The sequence below is a fragment of the Sceloporus occidentalis genome, unplaced genomic scaffold (assembly GCF_023333645.1).
Source record: "Sceloporus occidentalis isolate IW3139 unplaced genomic scaffold, rSceOcc1.0.p SCAF_49, whole genome shotgun sequence".
Classification (NCBI taxonomy): domain Eukaryota; kingdom Metazoa; phylum Chordata; class Lepidosauria; order Squamata; family Phrynosomatidae; genus Sceloporus; species Sceloporus occidentalis.
In genome coordinates this window covers 153,978-179,078 of record NW_028317029.1, presented here as the reverse complement: position 1 = coordinate 179,078, position 25,101 = coordinate 153,978, and the positions used below count along the sequence as shown (strand labels likewise).

At 46.4% G+C, this 25,101-nt stretch overlaps 1 pseudogene; it reads right to left on the bottom strand.

The window, feature by feature from the left end:
- Window positions 1-1,712: 1,712 nt before the first annotated feature.
- LOC149288799 (angiomotin-like protein 1) lies at window positions 1,713-17,327 on the bottom strand (annotated as a pseudogene).
- Between the last annotated feature and the right edge of the window lie 7,774 nt (window positions 17,328-25,101).

The window sequence follows — 25,101 nt, the reverse complement described above, 5'->3', positions numbered from 1 at the left end:
CATGGACCAGTTGGAGTAATCTTTTGATCTCTCCTGACCCAGGCAGGAGACCTCCATCGCAGAACCCGCGAGGTAGTGATGGCACGCTGTGACATCACTAAACACTCTCCGGGGAGGCTAAAGGAGCGTCTCCTAATCTGTTGGTGTAGCAAGTGTTTCTGGGTTTTTTTTGTGGTTTTTTTGCGAGTGGAGGGCGCAATTGTATTCCAGGGAGCGTGGGGTGGGCGTCCAGGGTCCAATCAGTATTAAAGACCAAGCCAAATTGGAAGCTAATCGACCAAGTGAATACAAAATTATGCGAAAAGTTACTTTTTTCCTATTTTTTTATTTTCTGGTAAGAAAGTAAGCACCACAAAATATATAATTTTTTTTTTTTTTTTTTTTTTTTTACACAGGGTTCCCGAATGATGGTCCTGACCGCAAAAAAAAACAGATAAAGGCTATAAACATATTTCACAGACAAAATTCTGTTAGCTTAATTGACTCTGCCTCTTGGCATATGGTAATTACCATAATTAAGCTGTCTAGGAGTTTTAGAGATACAGACTCAACCTGCTGACCATGAGACCAATCGAACAAGTGGTATTTATGGCACGTTTCCGTTATCGTATTTTTTGGTTGAGTTAATTTACAAAAATGAGCAGCCAATCAGAATCAAAGGACCGAGTTACCATACATGTTTTAGGGACAAGAATACAGAAATGAAGAAATAAATATTTTACGATATGCGGACACATTTAAACGTTAACTGGCAATTTAACATATTTATCTGGAGACTGGACGGCTGAGAAATAAATAGCAGATAATATAAATCTTTGCGAGTCTCGATTGTCATCAAATATATTGGTTCCCAACAAACTGGAAGCAGAGAAAAAAAAAATTTGCCAAAGGAAAATTAATTGCTTTGGCAAAATATTTTTATTTTTATTTTTTTTTTTATGCGATTTGACTTTCACTTAATATAAACCGGACATTTTTTGCAATATTAAAAATTATAACAAAAAAAGAATAAAATAAAAAAATTAAACACATTTTGAAATAATTAAGTCAAAAGCTTTTGAAATGTATAAAAAAAAAAAAAAAAAAAAATCACATACGCGACAGAAACATTTATTTCAGTGCACTTTTTTTTCTTAAAAAAGAAAATTATATACATTAGAAAAAAGGAATTCCAATAAAAAAACCCTTTAGATTAAAAAAAAAAAAATCTTAAAAGGTTTCCAAAGAATATATACAAAAAAACATTTTTTTTTCCCTCTACTGCCCAAATAATGTGATCAGTTACATTATTCTATTCTGCACAGGCTCTTCTCCTTTTATTTTAAATTTTTTTAATAAATAGTTTGGAATTTTAATTTGCACCATTAAGAAGACATGTATTGTGCTTATTAGGGATGGCAGCTGGGAGCGTGTTTCACGAAAGACAAAATGTGAACGCTGAAAATAAATTCCAAAACATATTCCCTTGGGCAGATCGCCAGCGAGTAACGGTCAAGTCTCCAATAATTGGGCTCAGTTTAGAAGAAAACTGGAAATATGGCTGCAAAAAACAGAACCAGGTACCCATAATTACGGTAAAAACAAAGTTCTTGTCATCGGAACAAATTCCATCCATAGTCCACTGAAGACATTAGTGGGGAGGTTGGATTTCTCTTTAACCCTTTCCTGTCCATCTAGGTAAGACACGCGGAGCGATTGTGCGGGCGTCCCCTTTAAATAAGCACCTCCATCGTGTTATCTGGTTCGGGGAATTCGGTTTTGGTTGCGGTGTTGCCGATTCTACATTTAAGGTCGAGAGTCTTACCGAGGATAGGGGAATTATCTGATGAGAGAAAAAAAAAAAAAATATGGAAAAGGAAGACTTTAGCCAAGTGAGCAAAATGAAAGAACAGATTTAAAGTCAGTGCCTTTTGTCACTTATAAATAAAAAAATGTATCCCCAGTGTAAATAGCGTCCGCACCTCTGAAAATATCTAGCATTAGAAAAATAAGCACCACAATTAATTATTTATTGGGGAATTAGCAGCCGATAAACAGAGACAGACCTACGTGCTCCTTGTCTGATCTACTTTTTGCACTTAAGTTACTTAGCATTACATGTAGAACCAGAATCGCAAATGTATAAACCCCGTACAAGCGCTGAGACAAAATTACTAAAGGTAATGTGCCGGGACTCAAACTATTTTTGGATGAAACCCCCAATTACAGATTTCACTACACTGTCCCCCACCATAAGCGCAGATGGCTTATATAGAGCTTTCTTTCACTGCATTTGTACATGTGCTGCGCACCTCACACGTACCTAACTTGTCACACCCCTTGTTGGCGGTGTGCCGTAAGAGGGGACTGCTGGAGGGAGTCATGTTAACCCGTCCCTTGCCTGGGAAGGAAGCGCTGTTTGGCCAAAAGAGTTCGGGGTTCTTGTCCGTCTGGGTGCTGTTGTCTTTGCTGCCGGTTTTGGCATGCGAGGCAGTCACAGGTGGCGTCGGAGCCGGAGGGGGAAGCAAAAAGGACGGTGGTGGGAGTATTAAGGAAGGAGAGGGGCTTTCATGGTGTTCTCTTCCCTGAAACAGTCCTGGAAAAGATGGAAGGACATCAATCATCTATTTAATCTACGACATACATGAACTGCGGGTGAGCATCGGACGCACGATAAGGACATTTTATATTAAACGCATCCTTAAACGTCATTCGACATGAAAACTTGCTTTTTAGGTTTTGTTTGTTACATTTCTAACTAGTTTAAATAAATGAATGATATAATGTAACTAATCGACATGTTAACATAACGAGAAGATTGCCGGGGTCTATTGAGAACGAGCTGCGACGGTTGCCATGGTAATAAAAACATTTTTAAATTGGATTTTCACATTACGAGTTAAAAATAGAAACACGAAGATTTTGATTGCTCGAAAGGAATTTGTGTGTTTTTATATTATTTTATTGCTCCATAAATGCGTCTTTCCGTCGGAGAATCCACACAACCCACCTGCGCTCCCTTTGCGTGGCTTCTCCTCCCTCTTGTCCTCTGGCGCCTGATTGCTGGACACGGAAGTCTGCCGAGAGTGGGACCCCGACGCGGCCGGAACCGCAGCCGCTATCCCCGCTATGGACGGCACGGAGCGCGCGGGACGCAAACTGGAGCTATCGTTCTTCCCCTGATCCTTTCGAGACCGCTGGTGAAGGACCTTGATCATCGCGTCCTGCTCAATTATTTTTGCGTGAAGATTTTTTATCCTATTTTGGGAAAAAAAATAAGATTTCATAAAAAAAAAAGGGATGCACACAAAAGATAAAAAATTGTGTATTTCAAACATAACTGTTGCCTGCTTATCTCTTAAAAAAAAATAAAAAAAAAAATGTCCCTGATTATACCGTCTTCCACCGGCATGCTTTAAAAATATAGGATACAATTCTGTGATATATGGATCATTCTGCGCTGTTTAATGACATCACAGCACAATCCTATGACACGGTTGATATGGGTGATTTGTGTGCGTGTCGGGATTTGCCTGCGTGTGTCTTTGGCTTCCACCGTGTATGTGGGTCACCCGCTTTATCTTATGGTGACAAACAAGGCACGTGACGCCTCCTTAACGAGGCAATTTAAAAGTGTTTAATTAAGGAAAGCACAATGAGAATTCCCAATCGCGGGCTTCACGGTATAAACACCGATCAGCGCCTAACCCCCCCCCCCCGCACAACTCATTAGCAGGAACGCCGGGGGCTCTTGGATTCTTCAATCGCAGGTCTCGCCATCGATGTCTAATCCTTCCGCCAATCCTCAAGCAGACTTTCTCGGTGAAAGGGAATTTTTCATAGAAACCTAACATCAAAGGATGTTTTTTAATAACGTTTAATAAAAAAAGGATTATTTACGAGGCTGACATATTCCGAGTGAAGACGGGATAGACGGCTGACCTTCTGCTATCGTACAGCAACATCTCATCAAGTTCTATCCTGCAACAGATCTATCAAACCAACACGCGGACGTCCCCTGCCTTCTCTCTCCCGAGAGGGAATGGCTGCCAACCCTGTTGCCAACCTAAGAATGCTTACTATCTTATCTAATAATAGGGCTATTCAAAATAAGATCAACATACACCAAGGGGCATTTTATTTAATGAGGCAGGTTTCCAATATTTGAGCTCATCCTGAAGATGGCGGCGTGGCTTCAGACAGGTCATTGTTAACCTTACGTGTGCTCCATATCGTGGAACCTCCGGTTGGCCTGTAAGATCTCCTCCTCGTCATGCCACGAGCGGACCTCCAAGGAGCTATCATTGTGGCTTCCGTTCCGGGAGTGGCTGATAATTGTTGTATCCCTAAGAAGACAGATTAAAAGCACGGAAATATATTTTAAATACAGACCAAGGCCGTATTCCAGAATATGATTTGACTACATATGGATCTTCCATGTTATGGACACCTAAGTGCTCCCAATTAATACAGAGGACCTCAGAGCAGGTGCTTCATCTTTTAGATCTGGAGACAGACATAGTGATACGTAGTTTCCGTACCGTTGTGCGGCTGCCGTCGCGGCAGCGTCCATGGCGAAATGCCTCATGGCGCTTTCTTCCAGGTATTTCTGCTCCCACTTGGTCACATCGGCTTCCAGGCCCAAGATGGTCTCCTCTTTTTTCCTCAATAAGTCCATCAGAACCGGGGTGTTGTGCTCTGGCATGTTTGATGACTGATAATTTGTTTGCCGCTGCAAGGGAGGTAAACGACCAAGTGTGAGGTGTGTGAACGGGGACAATAACGGGGATGAGAGGACAACGCTTCGTAGGGGAACTCAAACGTCCTCGCCTGGGAGCTTGAGGGGTTTCACCTGGAGCCTCTGGGTGAAGTGTTATTTGGTATCGCTCACTACATGCCCCTCGTGCCCCTTCACAATTAAACTGGGGCCATGACCCCTTATCACAGGTTTGAATGGTACACCTTTAGTAAAGCAGGAGTGTTGTGAAAGTAGTATTAGTATGGTATGGTGCCAGGATGGAGTCGTCCAACATTGGCATGTGCAGAGGAGCCCCGGTACCTGCTGAGCACGAAGGGACTTTAATTCCGTCTCTAACCGGGTCCGGAGCCGACGCTCCAACTGTTCTCTCTTCTCTCCTGCTGCCTGCAGCTGGGTCAGTGCTTGCTGCAGCTTCTCCACCTCCTCTACATACACTTGCTTCATGCGCAACTGGGGTATGAGGGCAACGGAGGAAACAAGTAAGACAAAAGAGGACAGAATGTAAATTCAACTAAAATGTACTAACTCGGGACATGAGACTGGCGCTGGCGCCCACATCTGCTGAGAGGGACCAGACTCTGGAAAAGCAACGATTTCATATCGCGTCGACGGCCCGATCTCACCTCTTCCTCCAGTTTGACCACCTTGGCCTGCGCATTGTTCAGCGCCTGTTCTAGGATGTCTATGTGCCTCCTCTGATCTTCGTTGGTAGTACGCAGAGCCGACGATTCCCTCTCCAGCCTTTCCTTCTCTCGCAAATGTTCTTTGTCTAGAAACAGAAACACAAAGCAGTAAGAGAACACGTTCTATCAGAACCCCTCGCAGCATCCGGGAAAGAGGCCAGCTCCCCTCCGGCTCCAACAAAATATATAAATATATATATCCAGATTAAAGAGAAAAAAAAAAAGGAGGGCGGCAGATGTTTAGGTGTCCGGGGGGCCTCTGTGTTTCAGTGGCTGCGGTCTGGCAACGATGAGCCCGCAGTGAGACTTGATTACGTACGGCTTTGTTAACCGCATTAAAATCTGGGGGGAAAAAAAACTAGAATCCTAGAAAAATTAGCTAAAAAAAATATATTTTTTTTTCTCCCAACATTCCAGAAGTTCCCAAATATCTAAAATTTTGATTTTCAGTCCTCATCTAGGCCAAAGCACTAGGATGGCACGGCCGGATAATTCCTGAACCGACACCAGTTGCAGTAATTTTTTTTATTTTGGTTCTACTGAACCAAAGCGCAGTTATGCATCCCTGTGACCTCGGCGTAAGGGAGTAGAAGAGTCCGGCAGCCCAAAGCCATACAAGTCCAGGAAGGCAACAACTTTAGAGAATATCGGGCATTGACCCTCCGATCGAGATGCGCTATCGTAACGAAACCCGTTTGGTCGGTGATTAAAGAGCCCCTCTGGCACGGAGTCCTTTTTGTCACGTTTAATTAAGTGCCGGCGTTCCGTGTTTCTTAACATTCTTTTCTGCCCGGAGAAACCCATGAAAACTAAAGTAATGACTTAACATTGCTGGTGATGTCTGCATTGTTCAACAAAGAAAAGAAAGCAAATACTAACAGCTACTACTACTAATCAACTACTAAATATGAAAAGAAAATCTAAACCTAACAGAAGCGGTGAAAGCGCGAGTGGCTGGCGGTTTATGTCAATGGATTGTGTGTCATCTGCCTTCTTATTTGTAAATCTGATTAAACTGTATATGTGGCGTTTCTCCTTCCGACGTTCCTGTGTTAGTTCACCGTTGGCTCATCTGGATTTAATTTGGGGGGGGGGGGGAATCCTTCCGTGAGCGTTTTATACACGCAGGAGGCCACGTGCGGCAGCTGTTACTGGGACGGACCCTCGGTTACTAATTCCGAAAAATGTGCACAAGGTAATTCTATCTGCACACGTCTGCTCCAGACCAGTATAACCCCTTCACGACAAAGCCTGCACATGTACCGGGTCACCATGCTTTGTTCTTAATGGGTTAACGGGATAACCCGGCCTCCAGCAAAACCTTTAGAGTGTAAGACGGGATGGTTACTACCCCGGAAATATAGGAACTTTGCGGATTCTGGATATTTGTGACCAGAAAGAGACAACAAAAACGAGAAAAGAGAGCTGGGGTTAACCAGCGCCTTAACCCTTTAAGCAATAGTCTGCCTGCCTCCCAGAGACACGAAGGGTTAATATCACACAGCCTAACCATCCTGCCAAACACTGCCTTGGCAGAAACAAATCTCCCTTTGATGCTGGACCTGGCAGTGGGCACACGTTGTGCTTCCCTTTATCCCGACGGCAAAATTACAGCCATAATTAAGAGATTCTTGCAATTATGACTCCGATTCCGGGACATGGAACGGCCCCTATAACATTAGCGGCTTAAAATTACATTCTAATGAGAAAGTACAGCGAGAGGACTCTGAAGGAAACATGCAGCGTTCATATGCTTTAATGTGCGTGTTACGGGAGGAGCGCACCTTTAACAAACAATATCCATTACAAATACTCACTTTTTGGTGAAAAATGCCCCTCTTCCGACGAGTCCTCGTGTCCGTTATAATCCCTGCTGGCCAGCTGCCTATTGGCCGTTTCCAGGCGCTCTGGACAAACACAGGAAACCTTGCTTTAAAACGAGATAAGATAATTCAATGCTGAAAATAAATACTGACAGAAGGGGGCCCATTTTCGTTTGCTCTGGCATTTCTCTGCTATGTTCGGAGGAGGTACCATCAGCGAATTCCACTTGGATCAAATCAGGAATAAAACCAGGTGGTCATTTTTTTCACAAATTAATTAAAAGGAAGCCTGTAAGAGTTTTTGTTTTTTTAAGGAATTCACCTTTTAAGTTGTATTTCTGGACTTGGCGGGGCACTTTTAGCATTTGATGTCCTTGCAGTGACAGAACTACCAGTACATCGCCTCGGGACGCTTTATCAAAGATCTGCTCCCCTCCACACCCAAAATTGCCGCAAAAAACGCGCTTCTGCAGGGACTCCTGGTTTAGATCATTTTTTTTCACAAAGACTTCTTCTAAATACATTTCGCATATAACGCTGCCCTCCCCGCAGCCTCCCTGCTTTCTGGAATCCCCAGCTGCTTTGATGTGACGAGCATGAAAAATTAAGCAGTGGCTCAAGATGCTGGCTCGCCTTCGACAGGCTGAACAAAACAATATCTGCTAGAAGCCTAAATCAAGTCGTCGTATGGTGTAATGCGATCTGTAACCTGCTAACGCATTAATCCACAACAAGGCTAAGTCGTCCAAACCGAGCCGGGGACAATCTTATCGTAGGCTGGCGGCTCGTGCACAGTCTCCGGAAACAACGTAGGTCGAGTCGAGAAAGCATTTTAAAACTTCCGACTTTGGGTAACAGGAGTCCAAGACCTCCAAGAGAGAGGAACATTTACACGAGCCGCTGTGTCTGGGGGAGAAATACTGCAAGCAGATGTCAAGAGTTGGGAAAACCAAAAGGTAAAAAAACCTAAAAACCAAATATTACGTTACAGTAACACTAATGACTCGAGGCCTTCGGTGCTGGAGCCAACGGCTTCTCTTTTACGAATGGCTAATGGCCCATCGTCGTCACTTACCTCTCAGATCTCGATTGAAGTCGTGCAGTCTCCGAATCTCCCCCTCCAGCTTGGCTTTCATTGCTTTGTCTAGAGTCTCTCTCTTTGCAGAAGACCTGACCAGGCTCTCGTAAGCTTCGGAAATCTTTTCAATCTCTGCTTCAAACTACATGGAAAAAAGAAAATGGTGCCCAATTTAATAAACCGTCAACAGCGCATGGCGTTAATAGCCAACGTACGGGGAGAGCGGGTTTTAAAAAAAGCTTTCCCCCGATTCCCCTTCGCCAGTCGTAACCCCAGACAGGTCAAAAACTACGGCGTGGGTACAATCCAGGATATATGAAAGAGAGAAGAGAAAGAAAGAAAAGGAGAGCGGAAAAGAGAAAAAGAAAGAGGGGGGAAAAAAGAAAGAGCGGAAAAAAGATAGGAAAAGAGAAAAAAAGAGAGACAGAAAAAGAGCGGAAAAGAGAAAAGGGAAGGGAAAAAGAGAGAGGAAAAGAGAAAGAGGGAAAAAGATAGGAAAAGAGAAAGAAGTCAGCTAGTGGAGAATTCAGAGATGGGAGCAGAGATATACGGGGTGCAGAGTTAAGGGCTCTGTAGATAAGGGTCGAAGGGTTGGAATTTTGTCCCGGAGGCTATGGGGAGCCGGTGGCACAGCGGGGGCAGCAGATGAGATAGGAGAATTAATCTGACAGAGGTGTCCAGGATGGACCGGAGCTCTGGAAGACTTTATTTCTGTTTACTTCACAGAAACCAGTCCTATCTCAGAGGGAAATGACTCGTACACGCGACGCTCCGAAAGAGAATTCAGCGTAGCCTGTAAGGGGATCTCTGCTGACCGCAGAACGCGGTAGACAACAAAACCTCCCCCATTAACGTGGAAGCCGTTATTGTATCATTAGGGACTCATTAACAACATTCGCTTGAATGAACGCTTCGGCCGAGCGCAGTGTCTCTAACTCACTGAATAACTCGCGTGAACGTGGGAGCAGCCGGTGAACACGCAATGACCTCCACCGTTTCTAACACGTGGAAGATGTCAAACGTGACTTCTACTATTCCTTCATCTGTGCTTCCCCGGCTCAAGAAAGGGGTGGCATACAACAAATGGTTAATGAAGGGGATGCCCTTCCTGATTTATTTATTTTTTTAAGAAAATTCCTTTCATCAATTAAATAAATGCAAGCAAAAACCTTATAAACACTCAGCTCATTCTTTCAAATGTAAACCCTTGGAATGATGAGAACCGAAAATGCCATTGGGGTCTGTAGCTGCTGAACCTGTAATTAGTTTAATATAGATTGATAGATTCCTAGAGAATAAATAAACCCAGAGCTGATACAGAAATGCAGACAAGCGTTTAGAGTGAAAAATCCATAAATTAGGAGACTCAAGGGACGTGGAGCGCTGTGAAACCTGGCACAGGACGAATGCCTGAAAACATTAAAAGGCCGATTCATCTCAGCGTTCAAAAGCCCAACCCTGTGACACCAGCGACCGGATCGGGGTCCCCTCGGCTGGCGTATCCGTGAACCAAACTTTTCAGCACAGCGACAAACCGGGAAAAGTCACGCCACTCCTCTGACGTAACGCCGTGGGTTCTCTAGCCATGGGGTCCAAGTTCTACAAAGTGATTGTTGAGTATCGCGGACGAGTGCTGTAAGTTTATCCATGATAATAACAACATATAAGGTACGTGCGATTGAGGGGATAAAGGGTTTTGACCAAAAAGTCGTTATAGCTCCTAGTGCTACTTAGCATAATAATTCAATTCCATGGTTGGGGAGGTGAGACACGGGATGGGCCAAAAGAACAAAAACAAGCATCATCTAGTATACGTTAGCACAGTGGGTCCAAACGCGCTCCCAAAGAGGTCTGAAGACCTGAGGTGGATGGCACCTTGTGAGTGACACAGATTGAGGACTTGGAGGTGGCTTCCCATATGGCCAATCCCCACTCTCTAGACTGGGGGGGGGGGGGTGTTCTTTTTCTCCCATTTAAAAATATATGCCAAATTCTCCTATAGGTGACTTTGGTGCCCACCATTAGAACCTGCTAGTTCCAAAAAAAAGGATCGAGTGAAGCCTGACAACCGCATGCACCAAAACACATCAGAAGGTCCAGGGTGAAATGCCAAGGACAACAGCATTAATGTTTATATATAGTACCACTGACGTACGCATCTCGATAACAAAGCGTGATCAAATCAACTAAGTTGGGGAAGGGGGGCAAACTCCACTGAGGACGGCCCCTTTTAATGCATAGCCAGGTCAAGCGTCCATATGCGTGCCAGAAAGCTGCAGGGGCACGAAGCATGTGCTAGGTGAGCGCGTCCGCAGGCTTTGGGAAGCAGGCTCGATCCCTGCGAATACGCAGAAGGTCTCTGAAAGCCTCCTTTGTTAGGCGCACGCGGTCGGAACACGTTGGGCTTTCTCCGCGGATCTGCAGTTTCCTTTCAGAGCGCTTCTGTTCATTGATGGATCGCGGCTCCAGCCCACTCACGCCGCCTACGCCGCCAATCGCTTCGGGAAACGGGGCCAAAAAGTATTAATTATGCTTTACGGGGAATGTCAGCCAGAAAATACACACACAAAAAAAAAATAGCATTTTGTGATTTATCTTCGGCGTCTTGATGTTTTTCTGCCGTCTTCTACGGGATTGAACTTGCAAACACGGCATTTTTCTGAGCTTTGAATAAATAAGTGGAAGGAATTTTTTTTTAAATACCGTTCTGAGGTTAAAATTGTCCTTCTCGGTTATTTTATTGGCTGCCATAATTTATTCATTATAAATGATAACGGTATATACATACTGACAACCCTACCAACCAACAAGAATCGCCACCAGCCTATCTCCTCCCTACCTGTCGTCGGCGCCCTGCGTCTACCCCTGTTTTGTAGGACATTTGTCCAGCAGCTCCATATCACCAACATGTCTTCTCACAGGAACAGCCTAGTACCCTATTAAGCCCTGATAATGAAGAATACAGATTGTGTTTAGTACTTTAATTTTTTATTTTTTTTTTACGTTTTCATTACACCTGCAGTAAATAAAATAAGAATTCAAATGACGTCAAACATGAGGCTGAAGCTCGTTGACCAACGTTGGCTTCTCCTGAGATTTCATCTAATGCTCTGGATCACAGGTGGACCCGCGTTCCTCAAAGTTCCACCTAGTTTTAGCTTATCCAGAACCTCGTCCATTAACATGGAGACTCTTAATGTGACGCCATTCCAGGAGAGAATGCAAATCCTTGGCCCGACATCTGTGCATGCGCAGAAGACACACTTCATTCAACATCTCTTCCAGAAGGTGGATCCTGGTTGCTCCTAAAAGCTAAATAAGTGAAACACATGAACGGTCCTCTGAAAGAGGGAGCACTGATACGTAAATCCTCTTTACTGGTGAAGACGGTCAAATGTGGTGCATACGAGACATTTTCCCTAGCTGGTGATGCCCGGCAGATACGCGACAATCGCCGCTCTTTTCTACAGAGTTGGGTAGACTCAGAACCTTCTCCATCCCGACTTCCAACGTTTCTCTTATGGTATCCTTAACCGTTCCTCGTCCCAGAGGCCTGGCGGTTTGTCTCTAATAGTTGAGCTCCGACTCACGGCTTGAAGGGATCTGGACGAGGACCTGTTCGCCTTCCGGTCGGGGTGAGAAGACGTTCCGACGCAGTTCCCCCACATAGACACGCTTTTCCCGGCAGCGCTCCGTGCCAGGTCCTGACAACCCCTGCTTTACGGAAACATTCTGAGGAATTGCCAAAGCAAACCGAGCAGCGTTCGGAAATAATCCGCGGACGTCCCGAGAACATTCATACATTCATTCATTCACATTCTCTCTCTCTCTCTGTCTGTCTCTCTCTCTCTCGTGAAGGGATTCAGTGGAACAGCAAACAGAACAAAAGCCGGCGGCAAAGCCCTCCAGTAAGTGTGAAAGCGTATCCCGCGGACAAAACTAAATCATTCTTTCACTGCCGCTTTCATTTTTTCAATAGTTTCCCAAACCTGCTAATATTTGTTTAACTCTGCACATCATCAGCAACAAAAACCATATACTGTCACAAATGTACATCGACGCAGAAACCAATAAACACCTAATCTGCCAGTTCTTAGTCTTGTCTTAGATTCAGGAGCCATATGTTTAAATTCCCTCGCTGTACTAGCTTCTACCACTTCTACAGGGAGGCTGTTCCACTTATCTACCACCTTTCTAGTTCTTGATGCCGTCACCGGTATGTGTGTTTGTTGCAATAACCGACCAATCCCCTCCCGTATGGGTCGCCGAAGAGTAGAACAAATATATGTATGAATATGGGAAATATTATCCCGCCTGATGCCGAACGCGGATAGACCGGAAACAGACGGTTAGAAAAGATAAAAGAACAAAATGGCCAAGAATATATTACACTGTTTTGTATTACATTACGTTATTTTCTAGGCTAAATCCTATAACCCTCAGCCACCATGGCAACAGACAGTTACCCATCTAATGCACAGCAGTTTTCATGCATTTCGTCGACAAAGAACACCCCTTATAACAACCACCTGAAGACCACCTAGCACAGGTCTTCTGACCCACTGACCGGTATCGGCCTGGGGGCCCGTTCTGCCAGCTTTGAATGTCTTGTATGAATCACAAATCCCGTCGGTGCAGATGTGCCGAGGGCCGCGCATGCACCAAGCCAACAGAATGCCAGCACCCCGCGGGCACAGCCAGGGGGCGCTCATGGACAAACCTACGCAGTGACTTCAGCTTCTGATTTAGAATTGTTGGCAGCTATGCAGCTCTCAAGACACTCAGCCGGAGGAAGCGGAAGGCCGTGCTGCACAAACCTTTTGAAGCTTGTCGGCCTTCTGGCAGCAGGTCTGCAGGTGAAGGCGCAGGGCGCCGTTTTCCTGGGTTAGCAGCTCCACGATCTGCTGCACATGGTCCACGTGCGCGAAGGCGTCCAGCGGGGGCTGCGGGCTCGGCGAAGGGGACGCGGCGGGGTACGAGGACACGGCCGCCGGAGCCGCGTGGAAGGAGCCGCTGGCCGAGGAGGCTTGGGAAGACATGGGGCTGTGGTGCCCCTGCGGTGCCGAGGAGTACGGGAGCGGCTGGCATTGTCGGCTGCAAATAAATAAAGAGAAAAGGGCATGAAACACAAAAATATAAATATAAGCCGTCCCAACAAAGCAAGCTCATTTATAATCGCTGCGTCCGTCTCTCCTGCTGCCTGCGCGGGTGGAGGTCTACTGAAGCTGCAGCTCTGCAGCTGCATTTTCTCCCTAAGACAACTACCTTTTTACAATGTGGACAATGCCCGGGCGCTTTCCCATGCCTCGTTTGTTTAGGGGGCTCGCTGGGACACCCGAGAGTCCCTTTAAATCAGCAAAATCTAGAAATTCCCTTCCGATTCGTGAGAACTCGCATATAAATATTAACGACGGCGTCTACGATCCAATGATTCGTTTGCAGACCCCAGAAGGGATCTTTTCTCTTTTCTGCTTTATTTCCTGGGAATAGACGAAGTTTGACCCCCCCCCCCCCGTCTGTTTACAGATGGTAGTTAAATGCCCCGGATGGGTTACACGCTATCAGCGTGCTGCAAACTGCTCGTTTTAAAGGGGCAGTAACCGTTTTAAATGAATCCCAGTTATACCCAGTAATTGCACAGCGTCACTCGGAGAAAAACACATCTCTGCTGTGCCACCGATCAATGGGGTAGTTACAAAGAGTTCTGATCTTCCCAACTGACCCATTTACACTATGGAGGTCTGCGCAGAGCCTGCGCGCCGTTAAGACATGAAGTGCCGGGGTATGACATCATACCCCAGTGCTCCGCAGTAAGAATGGCAGCCACAGAGAGGATGGATGATGTCATATCCCAGCACTTCATGTGCCCAGGTAAGCACGCCGCTGCTCCTTTCTCCTCCCCGGATGCCCCGGCGGTTTGCCGGGTATGAGGGCATTGCAGGGTTCTCAGTAATGTGAATAGAAACAGCAGGAAATGGGTTAATAAAGTAAATTGGGCAAAATACACGCTTCTTCTTAATTATATACATTATATCTATTATATCGCTATCAATAGGTTGCATGAAAGGTTTTGTTAAATGAGCCACATCACCTAAACAATGCGTCCCTATTTAACCATTTAAACACCGGGAGGTCTCTGCCGGTTCCTGGGCGCGGTGGGACTCGCTCGGAGGGGGTTATTTCCTCCGCATTGCGGTGGGTTTTGGAAGTCGTTGTACGGAGTCGTGGATCGGCACGCGGGTTGCTGAAAACAAGGGGCGTTTAACCCCTTCAGCACTGAGGCGGTACCCCCAAATACCGTACGCTTCAAAAAGTACAAAAAGCGTTAACGACGGAGCACCCCTTATCCGAAAGGATCTGAAACGATGCAGAATGATTTCTCAGATAAGGCGTACTCGCTACTAAGGGGGCAGAAAGGAGACGACCTATAATATAGATTTTTTTATTATAAAGTAGTTTATTTCTATTGTCGGTTGTACACTGCGTGCGTCTGCGTGTTACTCATTTTATATTCAAACTATAATGTATACGTGTCAAAAACAGCATGTATGTGTGTGTGTGTGTGTGTGTACTGGTGTGTATGTATGTGTACGTGTATGTACTGGTGTGTATGTATGTATGTGTACACGTATGTATGTATGTATGTGTACGTGTGTGTGTACGCGTGTGTATGTATGTATACGTGTGTGTGTATGTGTGTGTACACGTGTGTATGTATGTGTACACGTGTGTATGTATGTATACGTGTGTATGTATGTATACGTGTGTGTGTATGTGTGTGTACGTGTGTGTGTGTATGTATGTATCGGCTTTTAACACTTCATATTTATTTTAAATTAAAACCATGTACGCTCTCCTCTCCCCCTCATTCTGTTAGGAGGATAACGTGTTCCGTGTTCCGTGTTCCGGTACGCACCGGCTGGACGGATGGAGAGAAAGTCGACCATTTCCAAGTTTTCTAACCTAATAATGAACTGCGGTGGGAACAGCCTGGGAAAGAGCGACTCTCTGGAGTTTTTCCAACACAGAACGTTACTGACGACATTGAAGGGTTTTTTTTTTTTCCCCCTTTAGAATTTTACACATTTTTTACTCTAAATGGGGTCAGGCGGCCAAGAAAGCGAAGACCCCGGAACATGTCTGATTTCAGCAAACGAACACAAGCTTTCTTTTCTCACGACATATTTTCCCAGATCCGGCTTACATCTTAAAAACATTCATCTTTTTTAACTTTACTAATTTCTCTTTTATTGGTGTTTGCAACGGGAATCTCCTGACGCAGGGAAGAAAACGTCACGATCAAGGAACTACTTCCGGAAAGTTTGGGTCATTCGGCAGGAACTTTCTAACGCTGTATTTAGTAGGTGGGACAGCACCTTAAAATCGCGCCTGCCATCATATAGAGGATGAGAGAGAAGGGAAATTCCACCTTTACGTTGTTCTGGCAAACGTATCGGCACCGACATACAAACACGGTGGGCCGTGAGTGCCAGCAATGCTCTCCTAGGGGCCAGAGTGCCCAGCGCACAACAGAGACTGCGGGCATGCGCCAACTCAGCAATCCATCGCTACAAAGCCCAATGGACGCTCCAGTATCCCAGAGAGCCCCCCGGAGAAAGACCGCATACGGAAGTTCTTTAATATGCATTCATTTAATTAATTACCTTAGGGAGAAGCTGCAGTTCCAGAGCTGTGGTCCCTTGAAGTAACCAATGGCAAGAAAGCTTTGCTACTGAAATCAATGGGAGTGCTTTCTGCACATGTCGGGGGGGGGGGGGACTCTAGTTAGACCCCTCTGAATGTTGGCCGAGCCAGCGCTGCAGCTTCCCCTTTAAGGAAAGTAACTCTTTCTATACACATTCACACATTTTTTGGACGGCAGGGAGTTAGCTGTTAAAACAGCGTTTAGCAGAATGAAATCCACTTATTAAAACTACCAATAGTTATGGCTCTAACGGAACAATCAGAATTTCCAGAAGTTCTCCGTGTTCTCCTCGGCCCACCCCTTATAGGCAGCCCACCAAAGAGAAGCACGAGCCGAACACCAGGGGGTCAATAAGACGGATGCAACCGCGGTGCATGCATAGATTATATATATATATATATATATATATATATAGCGAAGGCTAAGACAAAGCATCCATTAGAGGGAAGACAAACGTGAAGTTACCTGCTTCCGCTGTAGTCCGGTGGAGTTTGGTACCGAAGAGCTGACGCTTCGCTCCTGGTAAGTGTCGGGACCTGGCGGGTTCTCGCGGCCTCCTGGACCGCCGTCGCCGTGTGCTGCTGCTGCTCGCTGTAGAGGAGCTCGCGATCCGCCTGTTTCACTTTGTAGGGATAGTCCGGAGGAGGCCCTCTCAGCTCCGCTCCTTTCCCGGAGGACGGAGAAGGAGAGGGCGAGCTGTTCCTCAGCCCCCTGACGCTGCCCGAGGTAGGTGGGTTCTGCTTGGCTCCGTTTCTCTCCAGCGACAGCATTATCCTCTCACTCATGGAGCGAACGTGGCCCTGCTTAAGTTCTTTAAGAGCTTCGTCTTGATGCGCTTGTCCGCTGTTGGCCCGGCTGACCGTCGGCCTGCCCTCGGTTTTTGACTTGTGGTTGGCCACCGCTTCCGCGACCAAAAACCCTGGCTTACAGGTCCCGGCTGATGACCCCTAAAAAACTGAGACTGAGCTTTTGCCTCTTCGTAGGTTGGCAGCTCCTCGTTATTTTGTTGGGGCTGAGCAGCCCTCAGAGTCTTCTCCATCGCCGCGTTGTCCACCTGATGCTCCTGCCCCTGAGGTTCTTGCCTTGCCGACTGGTTGACCATTTGTGGGTCTTCTTGGGCGAGGTTCTCCGTAGACGAAGCGGTAGTCGCAGCGCCGTTGGCGGGTCCTGCACTCCCGGTAGCCTGGTGCTGGATGGCCAGGAGGTTCATGTTCTCGTTGGGACCTCCATATCTCAGCCGCTCTTGGATCAGTCTGCGCAGCACCGTTCCCGCTGAAACATCTTCAGAACCTCGCATTTCCACCTCCGGTATCCCGAGGAGCTCCTGAGGCAGGAAGCTGGGCGGCTGGTCTTCTGCGACACAGAACAAGACACAAAAAGATCAACACATGCGCAAAACACAGAATCAATCTACAAAATAAGGTTTCACAGACGGGAAATCTCCACGATGTAACGGCGTCTACGAGAATAACTAGCGGGATAGACCGGTACTCGGACATCGCTGAACACGCGCAGAGGGAGAGATGATACCCGGGCGGGGGTATTCTGGATTACATTGTAGGACAAGGCTGCCAACATTAAGGCCTCTTGCTGGTTAAAAGCAGCAACACTCAGAATGCTCAGCCAGCAAACGGCTTCCCGATGATTTGACGCATGTCTGCAAACATCCGGCTGAGAGTTCTTCTAACACCCCACGCTATTAACGGAAATACACACTGAGAAACCCTGGTGATCTAGAACACCCACCATCGGCTGACTCTGCCTAATGGGAGTTTGTCTGGCACATAAGCATGCAGTAGAAAGCTGTATACTACTATATTATATATAATATAATATATATATGACCCCAAACAGACGGGACGGACGGACGGCCAGCATGTGTAGTCACGCAGCGAGCACTGAACGATTAATTATGGAATTCACACATTTTAGCTCTTTTTTCCAAGGTTTCGGTTTGCCCGGATCCCAAGGACGCCGCTGCGTGTTCCTTCCAGACTCCCTGGTGCTGACCTCGAGATATTTTCCCCCCCAAACGGCAACAACAGACTAAACTCCCCGGTTCGGTGCCGGAGAGTGCCGCGCTTCGCACATACTCCAAGAAGCAAGGCCCCACCTGCAACAAAGGGTTAAATTAAACGTATATCGAAGCGAAGGAGTGTTTTTAGCGTATAAGCAGACCCCCAACCCCCTTTCGCAGGTGCAGAAAGCCGTCCCATTCATTTCAATGACGCCGCTTCAATAGGAGAGCTGGACTGCAGCTCTGGCGCTGCAGCTTCTCCTAAAGGTCAGCGCAAAGACGGCGTCTCAGTTACTGCACCGGCTAGCGCCCCGCGCTTTGTTTCCAGCAACTCCCGGCTTGCTATAAATATCTGTCAAAATATTTCTCCCCCGCGCTCGCCAGGCATCTCGAAAGGAGCAGCAGCCAAGCTGCAGACAGAAGGAGAGAAGGAACCACAGAAGCGATGCTCTCAGAATGGGTCGCTAACATGCAGTATATATATATATATATATATATATATATCATCCGGGTCTTCTTGGCCGTTTCCCTTAACGCCCCCCCCCCCGGGCCGTTTCTCATCGTTGTCGATTCGGGAGGGTTGGTGAGAAGCGAGAGAAATTGGTTAATGCTGGTTCTGCCACGCGCTGCCACCGATCGTGGAGTAAGGAGACGGAGAGATATTGATTGATTGTCACTCGCTTTAAGCCAAAACAAATTCCACTGCGGATATAGCTGGTGCAGTATAAATAAAAGAAAATAATCATAATATATAGAATATAGAAATCTATATTTCTGCTAAAAGCTGCGATGGTCCTATTTATATTCTTTCACCGAATTCTTAGCTCCTCGAGAAGAGGAGAGGAAAGGGGCTCCAAAAAGGGAGGCAAGAAGGGTAGAGCCAGCCCTGCATAATGTATAGTTCAAAGCGCGGGGCGATTCAAAGCCCACCAATTTAGCCACGCCTTGTAAAGGGGTATCGTGGAGCAACTGCCTGAAAACCCCTTAGTGAATAAACCCCCAACGTCCACCGTTGGTAACCAATCACATTTCACCCTGGGGGGTGCCATTGCTGTCAGTCATGTGATATAGGAAGTCCCTTCCTACAAAGACTGCCATTAGTCAGTGTGTCTGGCGGGTGATTAGGACAGAGCAATTCCGCTGTTTGTCTGGTAGATTGGGGGTCAGATAACAGAGCGAAAAAATATCTTATATTATGAAAAAAACTAGAACTGTTTAAAAACAAAAGAAAAAAGAAAATTAGCAAAATATTTATAAAAACTGGGTTTTTAATCTGATGGCGGTAATAAAAAGCTCCGCGATCACGCGCTCAGCGCTTCCATGGAGCGGCTTTACTGTACCTGTCCGGGCATCAAGCATCACAAAAGAAAGTAAGAATAAGACCAAGGAGACCTGCGCTCTGCACTAATCAAAAGACGCCCTCCGGTTACAGAGCCCAGCGGCGACTACAAACTGCGGCAGCTCAGGGCAAAGCGGCCCGGAACATAGAAAATCGGGTTTCACGATGTAAAGAGCCGGACGTTAATCCGCCGCCGGTCTTGTCTTAGTTTACGTCTATCCCGACGCGTGTTTACATTCCAACACTGCCAACCTCTGCCATCTCTGCTGGGAGGCTGTTCCGTTTATCCTCTCAGTAAAGGTACTTTACCTACAATCCTCTGACGCTCTAGTTCTAGATCTTGCCCTCTTGTTCTAGCGCTTCTCCCGCGCTTCACGTGTTTAGACGTTTCCGTTTATCTCCTTCCATCCCGATCCTTTGTTACTTTTTCCTCCTTCGAGGTGTTTCACTTCAAACTGTAACTTAACTCCTGCCACTGACTTCCTAAACACCGACCCGTCACAATCCCACCGATACCGAGATCCACACGTGCCGAGACACCCGGGAACAGCAGTTCTCTCTGCAGCGAAGGGTTAATTCCTCACTTTCCCCCCACATCCTGTCCCTCCTTCGCTTCTCCCTCTCCTCTCTCCTCTTCCTTCCTCTTTCCTACACAAATATACGGCTCAGAAACACCAACCCCCCCCCCCCATCCAGCACAGCTTCTGGAGAGCAGCCAGCCGGCCTTTATTATTATTATTATTATATTATTGGGGGGGGGGGGGTCTGGGAACTGCTGGGAAATTAAGTTAAATTTATAAAAAAAAAAAAGAAAACGCAGAAAGAAAAGCAGGCTTTGTCTAGAAAAAAAACGCAGGACGATGCCCCCGATTCACCCGCGGACGGGGCGAAATAAATTCATTAAATACCAACCGCCCTAGAAAAATGTAAAAATAATAATAAAAAAAAAAAAGAATAATAATTAACCCGTTAACACTGCCACCAGAACCTTGAACTTCCTTCCGTTATAAAAGATGCAGTTTTTTATTATCATTATTCATTTATTTTAAGAAAACGTATGAAATGTCAGTTTTTTGTTGTGAATTTGGGAGGCCGGTCCCGCTTCACGCGCTCGGGATGTTATCAGCTATCGATCGTCGCGTTCCGCAGCCGCAGGGAAACCGTAGTCACAGCTTTTAAAAAGAGGACAGAATTATGGAAATAATTGTAGGGAAAGCTGTAAGGGGGGGGGGGGGGCTCATCACTGGCACCCAAGGGGTTAAAAGGAATCTCTTCTTCATTAGTATGTGGCCCCCGCTTTAGACTGCTCTATACCCCCCATTAGTGGGTACTTTAGACCGCTCTATACCCCCCAATAAGTGAGTACTTTGGACTGCTCTATACCCCCCCCCCATTAGTGGGTACTTTAGATTGCTCTATACCCCCCCATTAGTGGGTACTTTAGACTGCTCTATACCCCCCCCCATTAGTGGGTACTTTAGATTGCTCTATACTCCCCCATTAGTGGGTACTTTAGACTGCTCTATACCCCCCCCCCATTAGTGGGTACTTTAGATTGCTCTATACCCCCCCCCCATTAGTGGGTACTTTAGATTGCTCTATACCCCCCCATTAGTGGGTACTTTAGACTGCTCTATACCCCCCCCCATTAGTGGGTACTTTAGACTGCTCTATACCCCCCCATTAGTGGGTACTTTAGACTGCTCTATACCCCCCCCCCATTAGTGGGTACTTAGGACTGCTCTATATGCCCATTAGTAGAAAGGTACCGCAAGCTAATAATCACGGCAGACCAGTGCCATTTTTCCGCCCCGGCAGCGGTTAGAGCGGCGTCAGATTCCAGATGCTTTGATGTTGTGTATTATAATGCAGCAGACGGGGCCGGAGAATGACCCGGGATCAGAGATATGTAAATGACGCCAACAATCAATAGCTTTGATATGCATGATAGTGTATACAGATCTACCGACCCCCCGATCCCTGCGGTCTGTATGAGGGCATAACCTGCATGCACGGATACCGGGAGATTTACGCCAATTACTGTTAATCACATCCAGTAAATGGAACTTTGTCTATCCCCTCACCCCTAGGATTTAGGGCTGAATACGGAACCCTTCAGCAGGCATTTCTTATATGTTGCAGACATGATGGGGGGGGGGCGCGCTGCAGCTCACATCCAGGCAAATAGGTGCCGGGGGGGGCACAAGGTACCCGGCATGCATAATGCATCTACCAGGGTTCAGCCTGCATGAGGTGGGCCGGGATAGCATTGCTAGCTAGGGGTAGTGAGAGTTGGACTCCACAGAGCTTTGCCTGCAGTAAAGGCTTAGCCCCGGTAAGGTATAGTCCTAGCGGTCTGCGGCATTACCCACACCCGACCCCAGCGCGGGGAGGCCCCCCTGAGCCTACCTCTCGGACGGGTCCTATGGATAAAGTTTGCAGGCGGAGGGGCTGCAGGGCCCGGGTGGGTGAGGCATGGCTCCCCGTGTCACACGCACGCAGGGTTGTCAGTAGTAGTGGGAGCGGTGCACCGCCTGCAGGGCATGATGTGCAGCGAGAAGCGGCCGCAGCGCGCAGCCCCGTATGGGAGGAATGAGAGGAATGCGCCGAGCGCTCTACCTACAGGAGCCCCCGACCGCCTCCCCCGGGTCCTACCGCCGGGACGCACAACGCCGCCCCCGGGTCCTACCGCCGGGACGCACACCGCCGCCCCCGGGTCCCAGCGCCTGGCAACAGTCTGCAGGGAGGGAGCTCAGCTCTCCTGGGTCCTGCTGCCCACCCACTCTTGTACATACCGCCAAAATATACATTTATATGATTAAATAGCTATATACCGTATATATATATATATATATACTGTATGTATGTATACTGTATGTATATCATAGCAGCCACTGAATGTGTGATTAACATCTATAGTGAGGCCTAGAATAAAACTGGGTAAATGCCTCTTTTTACCCTACTTTTGTCTCAGTGACCAGGAAATTAGTGTAAAAGAGTCGAAGCTGAAACTTTTGGATTTGGCCGACGCAGAAGAAGACATAAAATCACATAATCTTTGGGAGCTTTCTGGGGAGGCTAAAATACTTAAATAGGGGTCTTTATGTATTTATGCCTCTGACCTCCAGTAGTTATTACGAGCCGGTATATCAATCACCCAGCTGACCGCGATCAACGAGAGTCCAAAGCCGAGGTCCCCAATAATGTAACGTTCGTCATTCACATCGGCAGACCTCGGGTTTACCTGGAGTCTCAGGATGAAGGGCGGATTATCTGGATCTGACTCCTTCATATTCTTCACCGCTGTGATCATATATAAGACTCCCAAAAAAAATAGGAAAAAATTGGGAATTTAAAAAATATTTTAGCTATGGTAAACGGTACGCCACTAATGTTAATAACCGGAAAAAAACCACTAAAAATATATTAAAGGGACCGTCTAATATCCCTGACACCCCCTATAGTACTTTATAGTACACATCTCCTGCAGGGCATTTATCGGGGGAGGGGAAAATGTATATGGGGGGATTCTGCGGAAGGACCACACATGCATTAAAGTACATATGACGGCTGGAGTGTCCTCTTAGTTTACTTGTCTTGACTTTGTAAAGGTAACACATGCTGGGATTTGCACCTCTCTTTGAAGTTTACCGGCAGCTTTTTCTAAAATAAATTATGCAAAACAAACATGAAACATAAGCGAGCGCATAACTTAAAAGAGCTAAAATATATAAATCACAACAAAAGATACGATTCCCCCCAACAGGGCCGGCCCTACAATGGAGCCGACTGGGGCAATTGCCCCAGGCGGCACTTCAGAAGGGGCGGCACTTTGCCGCCCCAAGCGGTTTTTTTTTTGAAGCGGAGGAGAGAGAGAGGGGCACCGAGTGGTTTTTGCTTACCCGCTCGGCGCCCCTCTCTCTCTCCTCTGCGGCGAGTTTCCCTGTTCGGTCTCGGTGCCGGCTTGTAATGCAGAGCACCGGAAGTGACGTGAATTTCCGGCGCTCAGCATTACAAGCCGGCACCGTGGCAGCACAGGGAGACTCGCCGCAGGACTGTTTAAGGGTAAGTACTGGTGGGGGGGTAGATAATGCCGCCGCCCCCCCCCCGGCGTCGGCGGGGGGCGGCATTTTAAACTTCGCCCCAGGCGGCGTTAAGTCTTCGGCCGGCCCTGCCCCCCAAATCCTTATCTTAGATGTGTGGTTCAACCCACTCCTTATCATAATATATATTAAAAGAAGAAAAAAAACTAAAGATGAGCTGACGCTTCACGGTGTCAACAAGAGACAAACAGCACAAAGCGGTGTCGAGAACGATATTCCGAAACGATCATCCTAAACCACATGAGAACCTTCTTCGCTCCTGCCCGAGAACTTCAGCAACCATGGATTCCAAATTCTAAGATAAGAATCAAATCTTATGTTGACCCTACGGTAGCCTTTTCTTTACACGCAGCTTTAATGCTGCTCTCTACAATAGGCCCCCAAAAGAGTAGTTACCCTGGTGGTTTTTCCACCCCTGGGATGCAGCCAAGTTTCCACAAATAAAATGGGGGTTTTTTTTATTTAAAAATTGCCCCTTCTTTTTTTTTTTTCATCATAGCCAGATATCGAGAGACAGGTCAGACCTCGAGCATGTGCGCTTAGTGTTTCTTTAATGTATATCCGAGGCTTATTATTGCACCATTCTCAACAGTAGTCTCTCAATTAAAACGACCAGATGGCCCATAACACAGTTCCTCCAAGCCAAATAAAATATAAGTATGCCGAGGCCGGCGCGCGATTTTCCATAGAGACGAGCGTACATATTATCCCGACCTCTTTAGAGAAAAGCTGTCACATTACAACCTGTGGAAAAAAAAAAAAAAAAAAAGCAACATCTGTTTTTCCCGTTTGGCCGCTGAGATGGGGCTCGTGTTTAATAATGTGACCTGCTTCTTTCTTGGCCTGCCTGATGAAGAGCAAAAGTGGCACGCTGTCCAAATTATTGCATCTGAGCCGATCCAGAGATTAGTTCTCAAGGCTAAAAACAGCTGTGTCTGCTATAAGAGCATTGGGAACCTCGCTGAGATTTCCATCGAGGCGGCTTTTACTTCTCTAACGCTATCTCTCTTAACTCCTTAAAGTGTTCTACAGCAGATGGCTAGCAGATGAACACTCAACATAATACCCTACATTCAGAAGATCTAGGGCACATATATACATATATAGCCGGAAAATACCAGAAAATGATGTGTTTAGAACATGAATGCTAAGTTTGTATGTTGCAATGTGGTTATGTGTGTGTGTTTTGCCGGATTATATGTATTTAAAAAAAATTTTTGGTTAATTCACAGAAGAATATTCCCTTTGTTTCAGATTGTTAGAAAGGCACGCTGTGTTTTTGTTTGTCCAAATTAGATTTGTGCATTCAGAAGTTCATTCATTCGTATCAATGTCCAGAAAATCAAGAAGAACCCCAAGGAAAGAAACAAAAACGAAGCAGAGATCTCATTTCATATGCATTTTTGTTGCTCTTTCACTCTTACTCACTTTTACTCACTGTCACCCTGTATTCTTCCACACTCGCTCTTACTCTCCCACACTCTCGCACACTTACAGTGAGTGAATGAATAGAAAGCCCCAAAAAGGGAGCACAGAATTGACCCAATCAGGATGTAAATGCTGCCTAATGTTCTTGTTACTGTGGACACCCTGGTGGCTGTATTTGGAACTGCAA